Genomic DNA, 18,860 nt, shown 5'->3' with positions numbered 1-18,860 from the left:
GGTGGCTGGTTAGAGGGCTTGAGCACTGGGAAACTCAGATGGAAGATATTTCAGGTGAACATCTTCTTTGGGAAGTGTCTCTGCTGTTGCCTTTCTTCCAACGTTAGTGCTGTTTCCCTCAAAAATGCTTCCAGAGTATGACAACTTGAGGACAACAGCTTTCTGTAGGTATGTGTAGAAAAGGAATGCATCCTTGTTAGAAGGTGTGGCATTAATCATTCTGAGGTGAGTTCTTGGCATTTTCTGGAGAAGCCAAGTGCCACCCAGCCAGGCCGGGAGGTGTGGGACAGCAGAGTCAGAACTGGAGCTGCACTGCTTCGCCTCTGCTTTGGCATTGTTTGGGAAAAATGCTTTTTTAGTTGATAGCACACTGCCATTCCCTATGGAAGCAGGGCCATTCTTTCAGGTGTAGAAGTCATGAAACCATACTGTTCTTTTGAGTAAATTAAACCATGTTGGCTCGAGTGCCTTGGCGCCAGACATCCCCAGCCCAGCACACACGGGGCATCTTGTCCTGAGCTGCTGCTTGGGAAATGAGCAACTGTGGTTTCAGCTCCTGATAGCAAACATTTCTGAACTAAACCCACTCTGTGGGGATGTGGATCAGTGACCTGGAGTCATTTAGTGTCCCCATATGGTTTGATTTGCCACTCAGTTTAGGGAGAGCTATGCCTGAATATCTAAAATCAACATTCTTCCTTCTCCTTCTTGGGAAGTGATGGTAGGATTTAAATAAATACAGAGAACCTGAGTATGCAGACTAATTTGCAAGATGTATATAAAATGTATGTAACCTTCAAGGGAGTTGATGGACACTGTCACTTGCTGGGTTTGCTCTTCTAGGGGATAAAATCAAATGGCTGCATATGTATTTAAAAAATTGTTATGGCTGCAGGGAAAATATTGGAGCCATGAGGACATTTGCACTATCTTGGAAATTAGAGAGGCCTTTTTGGCAGGAAGAAAATGTACTTTGCTTGTAGCACCTGCATATACTTGCATGTCTATGATCTTTCAGTTTTACAGCCTGTGGTAACTATTATCTCCTCGATATACTTGCAAAATTCATATGATCTTCTTCTGGAAGTTCTGCTGGGTGGAGAGGAAATACAGTGCCTAGTACAAACAGTTCCTTGAGAAGGCTACATTCTTACATTTATCTGTCATGTAGAAAAAATGCAACTCAAGAACCTATTTTTAGCACAGTTTCTGACAGTAGTAATTAAATATATTTTTTTAAATTTTACCATTTAATAGTAAAGCAACTTCTGTCATTTTATTTACCATTTCTGGTACATAGCCCCCATCAAGTTACAGTAGCATTTACTGTTTATCTTGCCAGCTATCTGGTCATTGAATATTTCTGAGGAGAGGAAGGGAGGAGGGGAAAGAAGATACCAAGCTTATTTACATTAATTTCACTATATTTTAGTATCATTAAGTTTAGTCTTGGTTGTAAGTTTCTCTTTTGTAGTGCATCTGGGCAATCCAATTCTGTCTTAATCTGTTTCAAGTGTGATGGTCAGGATGTTGAGTTTGGTGGAAATTTCCAGGTATGTTGGGCAGCAGCTGGAAACCACAGTTAGTGAACAGTCCTATGGATTCAGCAAAGATGCTGAGAGTTATTGCAGGAGGTTCCCAGTGCTGCAGGTCGAGAAAGAGAAAAAGCTGAACTGTAAACTTCAGTGTCATCTTATCATTTGCCCAGAATTGTTAAATATTCAGTCCAGACTTCTAATACTCAAGTAAAAGTTAAAAAATTTCAAGCATTCATGGAGGTCCTGCATGCTGAATAAGCTATAATTGAGTATTAATCTGTGATTATTTTGTAAATAAAGTTTTACATTGCTGTCATTTTATGTAAAACCTTCTGGAAGGCATAAGCCCTAAAAATAGAAAGCTGCCTTTAGGGTTTTGTCTACAAAATTAGCAGCAAATCACTACAAAATAGCTATTCTAAACCACTTCTCAGTGTAGATATTTCTAATGCTACATGGTAAGGTCGCACAGAGTGACAGCTGTCCTGTCCTGTCTTATTTTACAGCAAAATAAGAGACCAGCCCAAAGCCTGTCTAGCTCAATAAAATTACTCTAATTTCTCTAATTTGCAACTGTACTTCACTTAAGGTGAAATGCTGACCCTGCAATGGGAGTGAGAAAAGTCTTTTAGAGTAAGCATTTTTTGAATACAGTGGAATACCCAAGTTTCCTATAGAATGACTATTATGTTGATATTGGTTTGGGTAATTACAGTTAGATTATATCATAAAAGCACACATCAGCATTACAGTTCTGGCTGAAATCCTGATATTTTAAAATCCTTTGAGTGGCAGAAAGTCAGTATTAGGTATTAATTGGGCCTCATTACAGAAATAAAAAGAGATCCTGATATGACCTAAGGCTACATAACAGTAATTTCCATCTGCTGAAAGGCATGTGCCAAAGCCAAAGCACAGCAGAAATTTCTCTTGTTCAAACTTCTGGGATATTTGGAAGAGCTCTGAAATGGAGACAATGTGCTCAATGGGCCTTATTTTAAATTCTTTGAAATTGTCCATTTACCTGTGGCATCACATAAACAGTACCACCCACTCATAGAGAGTAAGACACACTTCTGCATGCTGAGAACTGCTGTAATCTGTAAAATCCCTCCAAAAGGAGGAATAAGGAAACAAGAACTGGGCAGGACACATGTCAGAGAAGCTCTTCCAGGAGTCTGCCATGACTGACCTCTAGGTCAGCACACAAGACTTGACCCAAATCATTCAGCAAAGCAACCTAGAACATAAAGTAGAGCAAGAATATCTGAGTTAAAGTTGTAAAGGCTTCAAATTTTCAGGATATTCCAAATATTGTAAGCAAGTTGGATCTGTCTAGTGGCAGCTAATCCCTGTTATTAAGACATGTATATCCATGGGTGTATGCATGTTACTTGGCCTTTGAAAACAGCCATTGCTCACCTGAATTGCTAAGATTATTTGAAATCAAGGGAATGTGGAGCAGACCCCAGCAGTGCTGGTCAGTGTGCACTTGGGTTTTTGCTCCTTTGCAGGCAAAGGACAGTGAAGTGGCTTGAGCCTTAGCCCTTCATCTATCAAAAAGCAAGGATGAGTCTTGCTTCATGCTCCCACAGACCATTTCAAAGGTGGTACTCAACCTCAGAGTGGCTTTTATTCATTCAGTTAAGAATGGTGTTCTAGGATGAATCAAATGAGCTCACACCATGACTAGGAAAGCCTTTTCAGGTTGTGATTTACGCTGTGAAGATAAAGAATTTTCCTGCCTTTTTCTGAAAGCAAAATGAACACTTTCATTACTTCTGTGGTCGTAGGGCAGTGTCGTGTGGAGATCCTGAGCTGGCTCTGAAGCTGCTCCTGGGCAGGGGCAGGACTGTAACACTCCCTTAGGCCTCTGCCACGGTATTTCCTGGGCTGGACTCCATGCAGGGAAATAAAGTAGCCAAGTTGCTTTCCAGAACCAAAGTAACTTATTTAAAGCTGCTTCAAATGTCTCTGCAAAGCCTTGCACAGCCCTGTGCGAATTCACCCAGCACCATTGCCACGCACTTTCCACAGCCACGTATGTTGGAACAAGGGGAATGGAAAAAGCAACTACATTGGCTTGCTAGTATGCTACAAGAATTTATCATGTTCAATTCCAGATGAGCAAAAATTTGTCACAGATCTATTGTTTCCTATTAGTCATGTTTGTGTTTATACTGACATCACTGAGCCAAAGTTGGATCATGGGATTAAACTGAACAGGGACTGACATATATGCAGGACCTGTTGAAGGATTTGAGAAAAGTTCCATGTAAAAAGAGGCAAAAAGTTGGATGGTTATTTTATTTAGACCTGATTCACATGGAAGTCAGCATCATCTGATTTTATTTCCCTATTGGGATTGTTTCTTTTAACCATGAATTCCCATTAAAACAGCTCTTTGACAACAAAATTAGTCAGTCATTTAATTTTAATGTGTGGCATTAAGTAAGCTGGGTGGCAAATTGTCTTCTCAAACAGATTGACTTATTTTACCTGTGGGAAAGGAACAGCTGAACAGCTAGGAGGGAAATCTGCCAGTTCAGAAAATTTACTGTAACTTCCTCAGCAGAGACGAAATTGTTTGGTTTTGAATGCTAGTTTGCTTTTGATGTTTTAATCTAACTGAAGTTTTTGTCATACCATTTGAAATTGTCCTCAGGGTTTGAAGCTATCACTGGAACTTGCAAAAGTAATTGATACTTATTCTGTGTTGTTCACTATGTTTATATGACTACAAGATGAGTTTTTCCTCTCTTTATAGCATGCAATAAAATCTTCATCACTGTAGTGGAGAAGGCAGTGTGGTAAACCAGAACAGCTTTTGTTTGATATACCTTTCCTCTTCTATCCAGAGGAACAGGATGGAGGCTTTTTCTTTTTGCAGGAAGACTAAGATAATTTTCTCCTCACAAAAATAATTTTGTGCTTTTCCATCATCTTTTTCACAGAGACATTTTGGCCTCTTGTCCCGAAAATTGTCTTGCTAGCTGTTGTTAGTTGTAATCACAGCATACTGTTGAAATCCCAGTGTGTGTACTCTATATTAGTACAGTTTCTAAAACCCAGCATTTTTCCAGAGAGAGCTGTGAGGCCTGAGGACTTGCACTGAGTTACTTTTGAGTAAGACTTCATGGTATTGTCCAGGACTCCACTGACAGTGCTGGCAGCAGTAATTCCTAGACTTTAATCTGTTGGTGTCTTTTCTTGGGCTTTAAGCAAGCAGCTTAACCCTTTTTACCTGTGACATTGAACATTTTACCTGTGACATTGAACAACTTTCTGCAGATTTTATGAGTGTTAAGAGACCAGAATAGTGGCAATGTATTTCAGATCACTTCTTCTTGATAACAGTCATTCATTAAAATGAGACAGTTTTATCAATTTATGTTGTGTGTCATAGTATGGAATTATATGGTATTAAAACCAGGCATGTTGTTACAGCTCTCATTTACTATGTCATCTGCTGGAAGCAATTCTTGCCTGCCCTGCTTTGGAGATGAAATGGAAAGACCCAAAGACAACCTTAAATTATAGTAACAAATCTCAGAATGGTTTGGGACTGTTTTTTTCTTACTTCCTTTAGGACAGGATGGTGCTGGGTGCCAATTATGGTCACTCTGGATATGTGTGGCCTGGTGTGGTTGGAGACCATGGTGACATTGATGTATTGTTTCCACAGGCATCATTTTAGTCACTAGAACTGATTAACAGTGTGTGTGTGTGTGTGTGTGTGTGTGTGTGTGTGTGTGTGTATGTTTGGCAAATAGTGGGTGATAGGACAGATCAGCTTGTTACTAGGTCCTCATCAAGCCATCAATGGAACACACCAAGGGAGATGGCAGGGAAGATTTGTTCCCTCCTCTCTCTGTGGAAGGGGCAGGAATTGGCCTTTTTGTGTATTTTCTCTCTTCTGGTGAGTGTGAAAATAAGAGTATTTGCACCCCACAGAAAGAGCTTCAGATGGTAAGCACAAGAGCAAAGAGTAAAACCCTGCCAGGGGAAAATGTAGCCTGTCCAAATCAGTTCATTACTTATTTTCCCTCCACAAGCAGCAGTACATAGGAAAAAAGGAGAGACAGATTATCATTTAGAGTGAAAAGGTGGAGGTGGCTTACAAATGGCTGAGAGGCAGATGGCAGCTTTTGGTTTTTGTTGTATCCCTGTGAGAACTTCTTTTTAATACTGCATTATCACATTAGGTGTTAGCAGTGCCATGTGTTAATTTATTTGAGGAAATTACTCAGAACTGCTCGTTATGTTGTGGATTTGCATAATATGTTTAAAGGGAATTTAAATAAAATTTATTTCAGATTTATGGGATCTTCTCTGAAGATTTTTTTCTCTCAGTAATCTGATATGCTGTTACCTCTGTGCCACAGAGTGTAAGGCTAAACCTTCCAGCCAGATTCTTATCTCCATCTGGTGTGTGCACATGGGAGGACAGTTTATAATGCCATCTGAAATAAATAAATGCTATTTCTTATTTGATCTGAATTCTGTCTTTTGTACAAAGCAGGAGCTATGAAATCCAGGAAATCCTATGACTAAAGGATGAAGGATGCTGTGTTTGCTTTCAGTTTGGGAAGACAATGTTAGTGTGTTAGGTGTCAGGATGAAGCAGGACAAGATTAAGCATGGAGTCAAGAGTGCAGGGCTGTAGGGCTGGCAGTCTCTGGGCAAAAATCTCTGCTCTGACATGCACAGAAATGTGGCTGATTACTCCCATCCAACGGCCAGTTCATTGATTTAAAGGGCCAATGGGCTTCTGTCCAGGAGTGCAGCAGGAAAACAAACAGCTAGGCTGAAAAACAAGACTATTTAACCATCTGAAAGAGCATGGGGCCATCCCAGCTGCTGCAGAACCTGTCACGACTTGGCTGCCAAGAAGCCAGATGCTTGCATCAGAGGAATGTGTGTTTCACAAGGCGCTACCTCTGCTGCTGACACACAGCGACATGTCCGAGGAGGCAGCAGCAGAGTGCAGATTAGTCAGCCTTGCCATTAGCTGCCAGCCCTGCTGGATCACTGACACCTGTACAAGTACATGCTTTCATCAGAAATAGATTATGGGAATAACCTTGTCCTCATAATAGAGACCACTTTCAATATCCAGCAGGGACCTCTGTCCATATGTGAAGTTAAACACTGTGGGACTGATTTAATGGTTGGATCCACTGGAATCTGAATTTGCAGAGGCTTTCTCGTGTGATTAAGGATATAAAAAGCCCTTCAACATGCATTGGTTTTGGGTCTGCTCCAGAAGCCACTAATGCCATTGATTTCAATTAATTCCAGATAAGGTCACTGGTGGTTGAATCAATTGATTCCAGAAACAACAGGAAAAGCAAAGAAGGAGTAATGACTTAAACCTTTGGAATTAAGGAGATCCAGTCCTATGTACTCCTATTTTGTAATCATATTTACAATATTTCTGAGATTTCTGAGTTCCCTTGTGATTCAAAAATTCAGCTTCTGCACACTGATTCCAGTTTCAAGTGGCAAACACTCAAAACAAACTTTTTATGATTTGCCTATCGTCTTTTACAATGAGGCAATTTGTAGTGAAAGGCAATGTCCTTTAAAGACATCCCATCAATTTTCTCCAATGAATGCTTTTCATAGAATTCTACTGAAGCAAAAATTATGGAACTGAAAAAGATTTAGAAATTGATTGCAAATCACTGCTGTGTCAGGAGCAATCGTATATGCTCATTTTAGCTCTCAGCTCATCTGAAAAAGCTAGATTAAACATTTCATTTTAGACCTTCTTTTTCCTATGTGTCAGAATTGGGTGTCAAGGCTTCATCCTGACACTTATGGACAGGATTTCCCATAGTGTGGGATGTGAGTTAGAGTAAAGGTTTCCATATAAAGGTGCCCTTCCAGGAGGTAAAATATCATATTTTTTATCTGCAGCAGTGACAGGGACTGAGGAGCAGGCAGGTTGTTACAGAAGCTGTCTTGGAGCTCTTGGAGAGGACAGCAGGGCAGTGCCAGGCATGGAGAGCACAACTGGCAAGGACAAAGCAGACTGATGATATCTCCAACCCTGCATGTAGCAGAATGGCCAATCTGAACACAGTTACTGTTGCTATATGTTATTTGTTGCTTTCTCTGAAGCTTAAATTCATAAATGTGACAGAAGAGAGAGCTATAGTTTGTTCCAGCAGTAAAACCTGCCTTTGCTAAGGACCTTTCCCCTATTCTTGACATGCAGGGGAGGTAAAAGGCTTTGAAAAAATCACCTAGCAAGGTTAAAAACCAAATTATCGTTGTGATCAAAAGCTTACCAGCCAATCAAACTGCTTCAATTGAAGGCCAGTTTTTGACAGTGAGTATCTGAGGAGATTCATTTACTGCCATCACATCCTTCCTTTTATTCTCTCCACTTTTGTAAGCTTGTCAGTTTTATCTGCTTGGCCAGCTACCCCAGGAAAGTGTTTACTGTGTTAACTTGTGGCACCTCACGTTCTTGTAGGTACATGTTTAGTAAGACAGAGCTGTGTTGGTAAAAGTGAGCATAATAGTAATTTTCAAAGAACATTTTGCTCTTCAGTACACTGGAGAAATTTCCATTATATTTTAGGAACCAGCTCAACACTTCCAACCATGTGCAACTCCAAAGAGGGCAAATTCTGCAGCCTACAATTTGTTTAATTTTTTTTTTTAATTTATACTCCTGTGATCTAAGTATTTACTGTGGGATGAAAATATAAGAGATAAGGATTTTATATTCTATTGTATTACAGTCTGTTGGGATTTTAACATCCTGCAATTTTGCCCTACACTAAACTGCTCTTCAGCCTGTCAGCTTGTCTGTCCTTGCCCCAGCAGTGGTTAGAGAGTAAAACAAGGCTTTTACATGGGCTGGTTGTCTGAGGCTGCACTGAACCACACAGGATTCTCAGCACTCTTGGAAATCTCTCAGGCAAAAAGCTCTTAGCTCTTCCCACCTGCCTTTTAACTCTTCAGGCTGTGGGGCTGACCACCTCTGCTGCAGTTTTGGGGTCTGTGGTGAGAGACTGAACCCTAAGACACCTGGTCCAAGCTGTTTTTTGCTCCTGAGCTGGTAAGAAGTGAGCAAGCACATCACAAGTTCAGGGATTCTGGCATGCTTCAGTAAAGGTGCAGTTTAGGTGACTCAATCACAGCCAATTATTGCATTTTCCAAGAAGATGTCCTTGTTTTGGATTCTTCAGTGAGGAGGAACTTTTTAAGTTAATAACAAAGTAAAGTCAAAATGTGGATAGCAAACCTGAAGTAGCATGGATTTTGTGTTAGTATGAGACATGGGATCTTTAAGAGATCCTGTGAGAGGTTAATTGACAAGCTTTCCTAATATCTGTGTGTCCTTAGATCAGTTTGTGTCTCATCTTACCTGTCTGCTCATCAAAAATGAGGCAGTAGGAAGCTGAATTATTTCCCCAGATAGAAGAATCAGTTCAGCCTACTGCACATCAGGCCAGGAGTAATGACTGCAGCCCATGACTTTGACTTCTTTATCTTTTCACTCAACCTGCAGCTAGTCAAGGACTGAATTCTGCTGTTAATTTTGTTCTACCAAAATCCATGGCATTCCTGCCAAAAATAAGTTGTATCTGCACAGCCAGCAGCTATATCTTATGACTTAGAATAGAAATTAGATGGATAAGTGCACTGACAGAGTGAGCTAATGACCACTCCCTTAATAAGTGCTGTAATTTGAAGAATGCAAAATCTGTTTGTCCACCCTCATGGCAATTCTCCTCTTGGGAAGAATAAGTTGCTGGTTAAACCCACAGATCTCAGTACTCTTTTTGTTGTGTATTTATTTTTACAATAACCACACTTCTGAAAAAGTCAGAAAAATTGCTTTCAGGCAACTCAAGTCAGTGCCTCTGCAGTGCTGCCTGACCAGAGACATGTGAGGTGTGTGTGCTGTCCTGGTCCTGCTCACTCAGGTGTGCTCAGCCTGGAAATGCATTAACAAACCCTAAGAAATGAAGTAAGTGCTAACTTTTGCTAAATAATATAAATTCTTCCTGGGAACAGGCTGCAATTTTCCTTAAGGCTTGTCCTTTTTTATTTCATTAAGCACTTGGCTTTTTCAATTAAACCAGTGGTTTCCTTCTTTTATGACTCTATACTCTCTTCCTTTCTTCTACACGTGTTTGTCTGAATTAGTGTCTCAGAGAAAACCAGTTTGGTCATCAAGAGAGCTTCAATGTAACCTACAATGTGTTTTGAAATTTTATAACAACTTCTAATGGCAGGAGAAAAAATTAATTTCATCCTTTGTCTGAGAAAGCACACTACGAATCTGTGACAGATTTAAACAAAATCTAACTCTTCTGCTAATCTTATGGGCTTGTTTCTCATGGAAAAAGCTGAAGCCTTCTGGAGCTGTGTATCCAAGCACAGGGCCTTGCTAATGTTTGCTTAAATGGCCCTTGTGAAGCTGGAACTAAAGCTCTGTGGTTTGAAATTGATCTGATTCAATATGACGTGTTAGTACTTATTACTCCCATAGCCCACTTCATCCTCACAGTATTTTGAAGACTTCCTGGATCAGACTGGCAAGCTCTTAATGAGAAAGATACCTTGCTGAGTGCAATAGAAGAGGAACACAGCCCTGTGTGTTTGAACCAGGGAGGTAAATATAACCCAGAGTTACACAGTGTGGTGTTTCTCATGTGCTAGAGGCTGATTAGCCACAGGAATAAACGCAGGGGATTTACAAAAGATCTCCATCAAAAGTACAAACTTATATTTTAGAGGCAGCAAGCGGCAGAGGTAGCAATTGCCTGCATGAGAAGTTGCAATGAACTCAGCACCACTGTGCCAGCAGGGTATTGCTGCCACTCAGGGCAAGCACCAAGAAAACCAGGCACTCTGTTATTAAGGTCACACAAATGTTTTTAATGGCACTCTTTCAGGCTAAAAGCAGGATTTTAGCTTGCAGCTGACTGCTCTTGTTCAGGTGTGTAATTGCATCTAGGCTGATTTACAGCAGCTGAGGATCTGACCCAAGATTGGTTTTCTCTCTGTAAATACAGGCAGAATTTGGGTTGAGGCTTTTATGTGTAGCAATTAAAAAAACAGTGAAAACTTGGCTTCTGCTCATCCCTGAGCTTAAGTTTCGCTTGTTTTGTTGTTTGTGGAACAGTTTAGGGTGTTTAGATGTGAGTGGCCAGGTGTTTCCAATATTGAACCTCTTCGTGTGGAAACGTGCACAGATAAGAGAGCTCCGTCTGTCACAAGCCTTGCTGGTGCTCTTTCAGCGTTTGAAGTTCTGACTTGAAAGGACTGACTTCTGAGAAATCGAGGCACAGAGTCCCAGCCCCTCTCTTTCAGCAGGAGCTCTGTGACAGAGATTCACATTAGGAGCTGGACTAGTTCTCCAGTGAGTGCCCCAGTGCCTCGCTGGGAGCTGAGGGCGTTTGAGCTCCACAGTGCTGCTTAGGCTTGCACCTCCCCTCTGAGAAGGAAAGGTCAGTATTTGTGCCCTTAGCACCTTGTGAATAACCATGTTTGATGCAGTTTCTTGCTTTCTTGTATTTTCATCTTTGGAAAGTAAGAGGGTTTTCTTTAAAGTGCATTGTTACTGAAGTTGAACTGTCTTAAGTCTTGCAAAGATTATAGTTTGTAATTCTGTAACTTGTCAAGTTTGGATGACTTGAAACTTTTATTTCAACCTACTAAAGTTCTCTGCTCTGTGCTTTAAAATCCAGGCAGGTTTGTACCCCTATTATTAAATAAACAAAAGAATTAGGAGAACTCAGTGATAAATTGTGAAAAAGGCAGCTCTGGTGTTATTTTTCTTTTTTTTCCTTTTTTTTTTCTCCCTGTGCTCTTCACGTGGTGAATCTGTTTAAGTTTTTCTTACTTTTCTGCTTTCCCTGCAAACGCTGTTTATTCATTCTAGAAAAACATCAGTTGGGTAAACAGAAGTATTTATATGTGTAGCACTGCAACTCCTACTAAGATGCAAATTGTGCTGCAGGGAAGATAGTTTGGGCTTTTCTTTCCTCCTCGCTTTTCTTTTTTGACAGTCGGTTAATAAAGACTCAACAATAAGCAGCTGCCTGTGATGTCATTTGGGACTTTGTCCACAGAGCTTGTATTTACAAGTACTGAGCAACTACACAGCAGCAGCAAACCCCAAACTATCAGCAAACTTCATGTCTGCTGTTACTGAAAGACTTTGGTGCTGTGCAGGGTGTAGAAAGCTAACTCTGTTCTTCTAACCACAGACTTTTAAAGCTTGGTAAATAAACACTGGATAAACTCAAGAGAATTTCTGGACTGCAAAGACTTCTTACGGTTCTGAGTTCTCCAGGGCTGGCATGTTTTGACTGAACTGCTGCAAGTAAGGCTTTTGCTGTTTTGGTGTTTTTATCATCTCTGTAAAGCTTATTTTCTCTAGGAGTGTGTCAGCATTGCTATTTGTAGTTTTGTTTTAATTAAAAGAGCAGCAAGTATGTAGTTGTTAGGAGTAATTACAGCCATGTATCTGACTGTGGTTAAGGACAAATGAAAACTTCACTCTGGCTTTTGTTTGTATGAGATTGCACTGGAGTGGCTCTCTCTTAATTTAAGTGATGAAACTTTAATATTCTTAAAAGTCTCCTGAGTGCTGTCATGAACTGAACAAAACCTGGACTGTCTGAAGATTGTTCTCTTGTAATTTAATTATTTTTATTTGAATATTCTTATATTTATCTGAATATATTTATTTGAATATATATTTGATTTTTTGATGTAAATTCCTTGTAGTTTTTAGTACAGTTTTCTTTAAAAATGTTTTAATTTCTTATGCAGGCATTTATTTCAAAAACAACTTGATTATTTTTCACTTTTAGCTCCTGTTCAAGTTCTGGAGGTGTATAAGTTTAAAAGAGAGAATCATACAGTGCTTTGAAATGTGATACCTTTTGGATAGAATGAATTCTCAATTATATGAGAAACTGTAATTTTTGAGTGTTTATGTCACTGACATAGCAGAAAAACTACCATTCTGGTAGCTTTTGTGAAAAAACTTTGTGCTGCCTGCTGTTTGTGGGACACACCTGTGTTTCTGACTAGAGATTAACTAATTTTCAGGACAACTAGCTGTGGTTGGCATGGAATTATCTGTGTTTGACAGAGGAATAAACTGGTCCATAGATGTGGTCTATTAAAATATAATTTGCCCACTTCAAAAGCTGGTAACAAACCCCAGGTCTCTTGCTTCTCATTTCAGTCTTTCACCAGAAGCCCATTCTAAATTACTGTAATTTCAGTTGTAGAGGCTTTTTCTAGGATGTAACCTAATCACAGTACTGTGTATGAGGAACTTTTTATTACTGTTTACCTCTGTTTAATGATCTGTCTTTGTGAAGACAAAGCACATTTCTGAGGACTGAAATCAGAAAATGATGATTGGCAAGTGTATGAGGGTAAGTCAGTACAAATCAATCAGATAGGAACTGAAGGATTCCTCATGAATTATCACTGTTTATTTTGGTTTGCTTCGCTTGCTACTGACTTTATTTACAAGGCCTCTCAGTCCCACCCAGCAACAGATTTTTTGGGGCTTCTTACTAAGGTCAGCAGGGCTACAACTGCAGATGCCCCTCTCAAGTGACCCTGTTTCTATAGCAGATCAAAACTGTCCAGCTCTTCTTTTTTGATGCTATAATGTGGCTTGGCATGTCGAGATACTGTGCAATTCAGGAGCTGTTGTTCTGCCTTTGCACTGGAAGCATATTCTCCTGGGGGGTGGAGGGAACCAACCTAAATTTAGCTCTGCATTAATACCATGGGAATGGCAAAGGCTTTTGGCGTTTCAAATGGGTGTGTAAATAAGACCTTACTTTTATTCCTCAGGTGTTCATCCTCATTGTTCAGAAATAATATTTAAAAAAATTATATGATCTTTAAAAGATGTTTTTGCAGCTCAGAAATTTCCACCAAGTGCAGGAGTGAAGAGCAGAGAGTTGTGATAGAGGCTTTGCTTTGGGGGGATGGAATGGGTTTGATTATTATCAGTGACTCCTGAGAGCAAGTCTTTCCTTTCCTCTGTCACCTTGTGGTCAGTAAAGATGATCTACTGTTGTAAACTGATTATTTACACTTGCAAAGTTTACTTTATGTTGTTGGCAAATATACAAAGAGATTGTATAGATCTCTTTGTATATTTGTATAGATTGCACATATGCAAAGTTTTTTAACAAAGGTATTGTTGGCAAATAAACAGCCTTTGAAATCTTAAAAATAATTAGAACAAAGTGAGAATAAAAATCCCTACTTGGGTTCCAGTTATCCTTCTCACTTTAATTTTAAATGTAAATTCTAATGTGAATTTTACGGCTTTTAAAGAAAAATTCATGGGTTCCTCTGGTATTGTTTTTGTACATGAATTGTGTATAAGTGTTTAGGGGGCTTAGATTTTGGAAGTAGAAATCCTGCCTCAGTAAATGTAAAGTAGGAGGGTACAATTCCACTTTAGTCCTGAGCTAATCTTCAGCTAATTCCCTTAAAAGCAGAAGCAGACACTCAAAACCTGATGAACCCGTGGGCATCCAATTTTCATTTTCCTCTTTTGCATTTTCCTTCTCACATTTACATTTTCTTTCTTATATACCAATGTAGCAAATTAGGATATAGATTGAGCTCTCTTTTCAGCCAAGGGATCCCCTGGTTGGATTCTTCCTGAGAAATCTGCCCAAAGATACAGAGTATAATCTGATAATATTCTGGGATGGCATTAAGAGGGACAATTGCCAAGGGAATGTCAATTCTTTGGGCTTTCTTACGATCTGAAAAGAAATGGAATAAGGGCAGACTCCAGCCTGTAATCATCTGACAAGTGGGATTGGGGTTGGATAAAAGCCACGGAACAAAGGTGTCAAAGGGAATCTCAGCTGGCTGAGGAGCTCAGCGCCGGTGCAGCCAGGGCCCAATGCAGCAGGATGCTCTGCAGCTCGTGTGTGGCTCTGCACGTGTTCAGCTCCTCCTGGCAGGACTGCAGTTATGTTGAAGAAAAATCCATGCCAAAGCTGCCAGAATACCTTCAGATGTTAAAGCATGTAATATGCTGTTTTATTACCGAAACAGGATAAATGTACAATGTAAATAGAACATGAGCCATTAACAGTTGTAATTCTCTGTTCTGTAATGTTTACTGATACTGCTTGTGCAGCATGCAGGAACCTGAATTACATTAGTTTTCCCCTGTTGGTTACATGAATTAGTCATGATGTTTTCAGGATGAAAAGTTAGATAGCTATTATGTGAAAAACACTGAGAAATCTTTTTTGTGCCCATTGCTTGGCATTGAGGTGGATCAGATAAATGGGGTTTGTACAGTGGCAATGGCTTCTGGAAACAGGCTGTGACATTGCCTATGGGCTATGAATAATGAAGACCCTGAAAAGCAGGGTGGATTATAAAGCAGTGGATAAAAATTATGTTGCTGAAATATGGTCTATTAATATTGACACACAGCAAGAACAAATGCCACTGTTAAACTGGATGTTTGATAAGCTTTCCACAGGACAACCCTATTTGTTTTCAGAGCCAAACCAGCCTTGGATAGTGTGTGCACACAATAGGTCTGGACAGAATCAAATGCATGTCACAAATTATTTTCTTTGACAATGCTAATTGATTATTATAATTCATCGTTATCTAAATTGTTAAATTCAATACTTTACTGTATCCTTTTGTTTCTTTGTTGCTCAGACATAATACAAAAAGGAAGAGTTAATTACCACATGCAACAACAGAGGCAAATTTCATTGTCTGCTTCACTTTGATTGAAGCTGTATTGAATCACCACTGTGGATTTTCAGCAATGGTGGAGAAGAGAAGGAAGCAGGAATTCTTTTGCAGTGAAGTTGCTTTTGGTGGTATTTAGCATTTGTGTTTCAAACAGTATCCTTTTGGCAGCTGGGCTCTATTATGCTTGTTTTGCCTATACTAAATATTACCTAATAGTGCAAACTGAAATCACATGGATGCATCAGTCCTGTGGGGAATCAGTGGCAATCCTTGAGGAACACAGCACAACTTGACACAAGTAGAAGGATTGCATTTGTTTCTAAAATTACTTACTCCTCTAGATATGAGCACTTGGCTTGTTTTTTCAGTGCTCTGTTGATGGCCAGAGCTGCATCTGGTGGGAAGTAATGCTCTCCTCAAGGGAATTCTGGAGAGATTAAGTGATGACTTAATTTATGCAAAGTCCTAAAACTCTGCTCTACTCTATCTTGTAAGATTTGGTGTGACTGCTGTAAAATTTAGGATCTTTTCTGCTGCTCTGAAGTGATCTGATGAAATGGTACATTGTGGTAAGATTTCGGGGGGTTATTTTGCCAGTAGAGGGCCGTGTTAAACTGGATAAAACACCTCCCTCTTGGACTCACATTTTCAGTGAGGAACAGCTTAGAGCATATGGTTGTTTTCAACAGCAAAATGAGTAAATAATTAGATCTTTTAGAAGCTATTCCATGATTAATTACTTAAAATCAGAATCACATCACTTTTACAGTGTGATGCACTTCTATGTCAGTGTAACCAGACTGAATTCTGGCCTTTAAAATACATCACACCTACCTGTTTATTCTGAATTGTTCAAGGTTGATAGATAGGGCCCTAATAAGTCATTAAGCTGACGTGATATACAGCAGCAGCATGTGCTTTTGCCATAATGACACAAATGAGAAAAGAATTGTTTTTCAGAGGTACAATCACGTTTGTTTTTGATGTGGCCTATAAACTAGAACTTTTATTCAGGCTCTAGTGCTGCAGGAGTTGACCTTTGGCAAAATATTTTGTTATCCTCAATCATTTATACAGGCCTTTTGTGAACTCTGCTCAGCTCTCATTTTGCTGATTGCATTTAAAGTCATTTATTGCACAGTGTTTGCCCTTCTAGCAGATGTTAAAGGATTCACTGCCTCCCCCTTAAAGGCTACTCCTCCTCAGCATCTAATTATAACCTACACAAAAGATTAACAGATGTTATAATTGTCTTTACTCATTGATTAAATAGTTTCTGCATGATTTGCTCTCTCTTCCTCTCATTGCTGATTTGTGAGGTCTTTCTGGATGAGTCTCATGCATCTGCAATTTGTTAACAGTGCTGTCTTCAGTTTTTAACTTTTTGTGAGTGTGGTTCAGTTTGAGCAGGTTACTGCTATTCTGCTGGACAATGTGATAGAAAACAGTTAAAAACAGGTGCATGAATACTTGCTTTGCACACACTCCTGATCTTCCTCTTCCTTTTAACCACTCCATCTAAAATATATGTAAAATGCAGACTCATTTTAATGGATTTAAACTGAAGGCTGGAGGGGTAAATGCTGAGTTGCTTAGCAGTGGTTTTGTCCCTATATTTCAGTTGCCACTTGCAGAGGAAATTAGTAGCTGAGAAATCATTTTAAGAAGACAATTCCTAGGAGGAAACTTCTAGTAAGACTTTCCTAGTAGGACCATTAGAAAATGGTAGGGTTTTTTTTATGAGGTTCATCTCTCTCCCCTTTTAACAAAATTATTACTTTGTTATTGAGCTAATTAATCTCATCTGTGTTTGGTTCCCATGTTGAGGTGGGGGCTCTGTTCTTGGATGGATCCATAGTCCTTCCCCTACAGCACAACAGTGCCAACTTAACAATTGTAGTTTTATGTTTTTATGAATCTTGTAGCATCTTGAACAGGGCCAGTCCAAACAATGCTCCTTTTCAGAGGGGTGAAACATCTCACACTGGGGATTGACTCTACCAAAGTGTCCTTCCCTGTTTGGATTCTGTACAAGGTTCTCCTACTTTCCTTCATTAACACAGATGTTAATGGAGGAAAGTAGATATGTATAATGAATAAATGATTAGTCCACAAAAGCTTCCATGATAGTCTTGGGAAGTCTCAGTTCTGTGGAGCTGCATCTGCCCCAAGGCCGAAGCCTGAAGAGCTTTGATTTGCTTTGCTCCAAACTGGTGGAACAAGAAAGAAAAAAAGAAAACGAATGGAAAATATTTTGTCACGTGTTCTTAGACAAAATCTCTGAATGGGTTAAAGAGAAACAGGTTAAAGCCTTGAGGCTTGAATTATGGGCTTGGTTATTCAAAAGCCATACAGTATTGTGATGTTTCCCCAGCCCATCCCCCAAATCCTCCTCAAACACAAAGCTGTTTCCTTGATTCCTAGCCAGAGAACCACCTCTTTGTGAGGTTGGGCTCACCTTCTCTGGCCAAAAACGTTTTAGCATTTTTTACTACCAAAAATATACTTGAGTTCTCTGTGGATGTCTGGGAATATTGATTCAATTATTGTTGGTTCATGCATGTGTGGGACACCCTGTATGATTCTACTTTGTTGGCTCTGTGTATATTCTTCTCTTTACAGTGAACACCATACATGGTGCTGGCTGGGAGATTTTGATAGAGAACCTACAGTACTTTAGGTTTTTATTTAGTTTTTAATGCTGATACCTAATGCGTAATTAATGAATTTTAATGCTGTGATTGATAATCTTTGCACTGCACAAAAGCATTTGTCCAGGGACTCAAAACTGCTCTAAAAACAGAAGCACTTTGTGAGATTAGCAAAGAACACTGTATTCCTCCTTGTCTTTAAATGACATCTCTGTGCCCCTGAATACTTTGAATTTATGAGCTGGGGGGAGCAGATTATAGATTCTTAATAAGAAAATTCCAGGGTGCCAACTGTGCTTGCAAAGTGTATTTTAATCATATAGACACCTGTCCGCTACCAACTTGTAATATTTCTCAGAGGTCACTGAGCAGCCAGCCAGCTGATGGAAATCACTTTTATTCAATATCAACCTTATCTGAGTTTGAAACACTAATCCAGAGGTAAAATGCTAAAATCCCAATTATCAATAGTGAAACCTGTCCAATCCCCATATTGTGCTGGAGGTAAAAGGCCCAGGTTCTCATTGTAGTTACATATGAGAAAAACTCTAGAAAATATTAAAAGTTCTGCCAAGTCATTAAGGATTTTTAACACCTGCTGCTATGAAGGAAAGCATTAAAATGAAACCTGGTGTAACATTTTAATAAACAGCTCTCTGTTGTGTCACTGCCTATTAGCTCTAACTTTTGAGACCAATATCTTCATCTGGATTTTGAGGCTGCACAGTAAATGAAAGAGAGCACCAAAAGACTGACAAGGGTAGCACAGTCTACAAGGCCTCAGGTAGACCATTCTGCTTGTCACTCTTCCTGACAATCTGTACACACGTCTGGAATTTCATGATGTGCTTTTCTAAAACTAGCAAATTCCTTCCCTTTAGCTGGAATTCTGTCCTGATGTTATTGATTAGGAATGCATCCT

General features: G+C 39.5%; 1 protein-coding gene across 1 annotated transcript in view; it reads left to right on the top strand.

Annotated features, from left to right (window-relative positions):
* Positions 1 to 18,860, top strand: part of NCKAP5 (NCK associated protein 5) — a 379,983-nt gene that overhangs the window by 15,019 nt on the left and 346,104 nt on the right. The window contains exon 2 of the mRNA XM_036386988.2: positions 11,777 to 11,892. The gene's annotated coding sequence lies outside the window, so the exon portion shown is untranslated. The remainder of the gene's footprint in view (positions 1 to 11,776; positions 11,893 to 18,860) is intronic.

The sequence above is a fragment of the Molothrus ater genome, chromosome 7, assembly GCF_012460135.2.
Source record: "Molothrus ater isolate BHLD 08-10-18 breed brown headed cowbird chromosome 7, BPBGC_Mater_1.1, whole genome shotgun sequence".
NCBI lineage: Eukaryota > Metazoa > Chordata > Aves > Passeriformes > Icteridae > Molothrus > Molothrus ater.
Note: the sequence above shows the minus strand (reverse complement) of the source record. Positions and strands in the feature narration are given on the sequence as shown.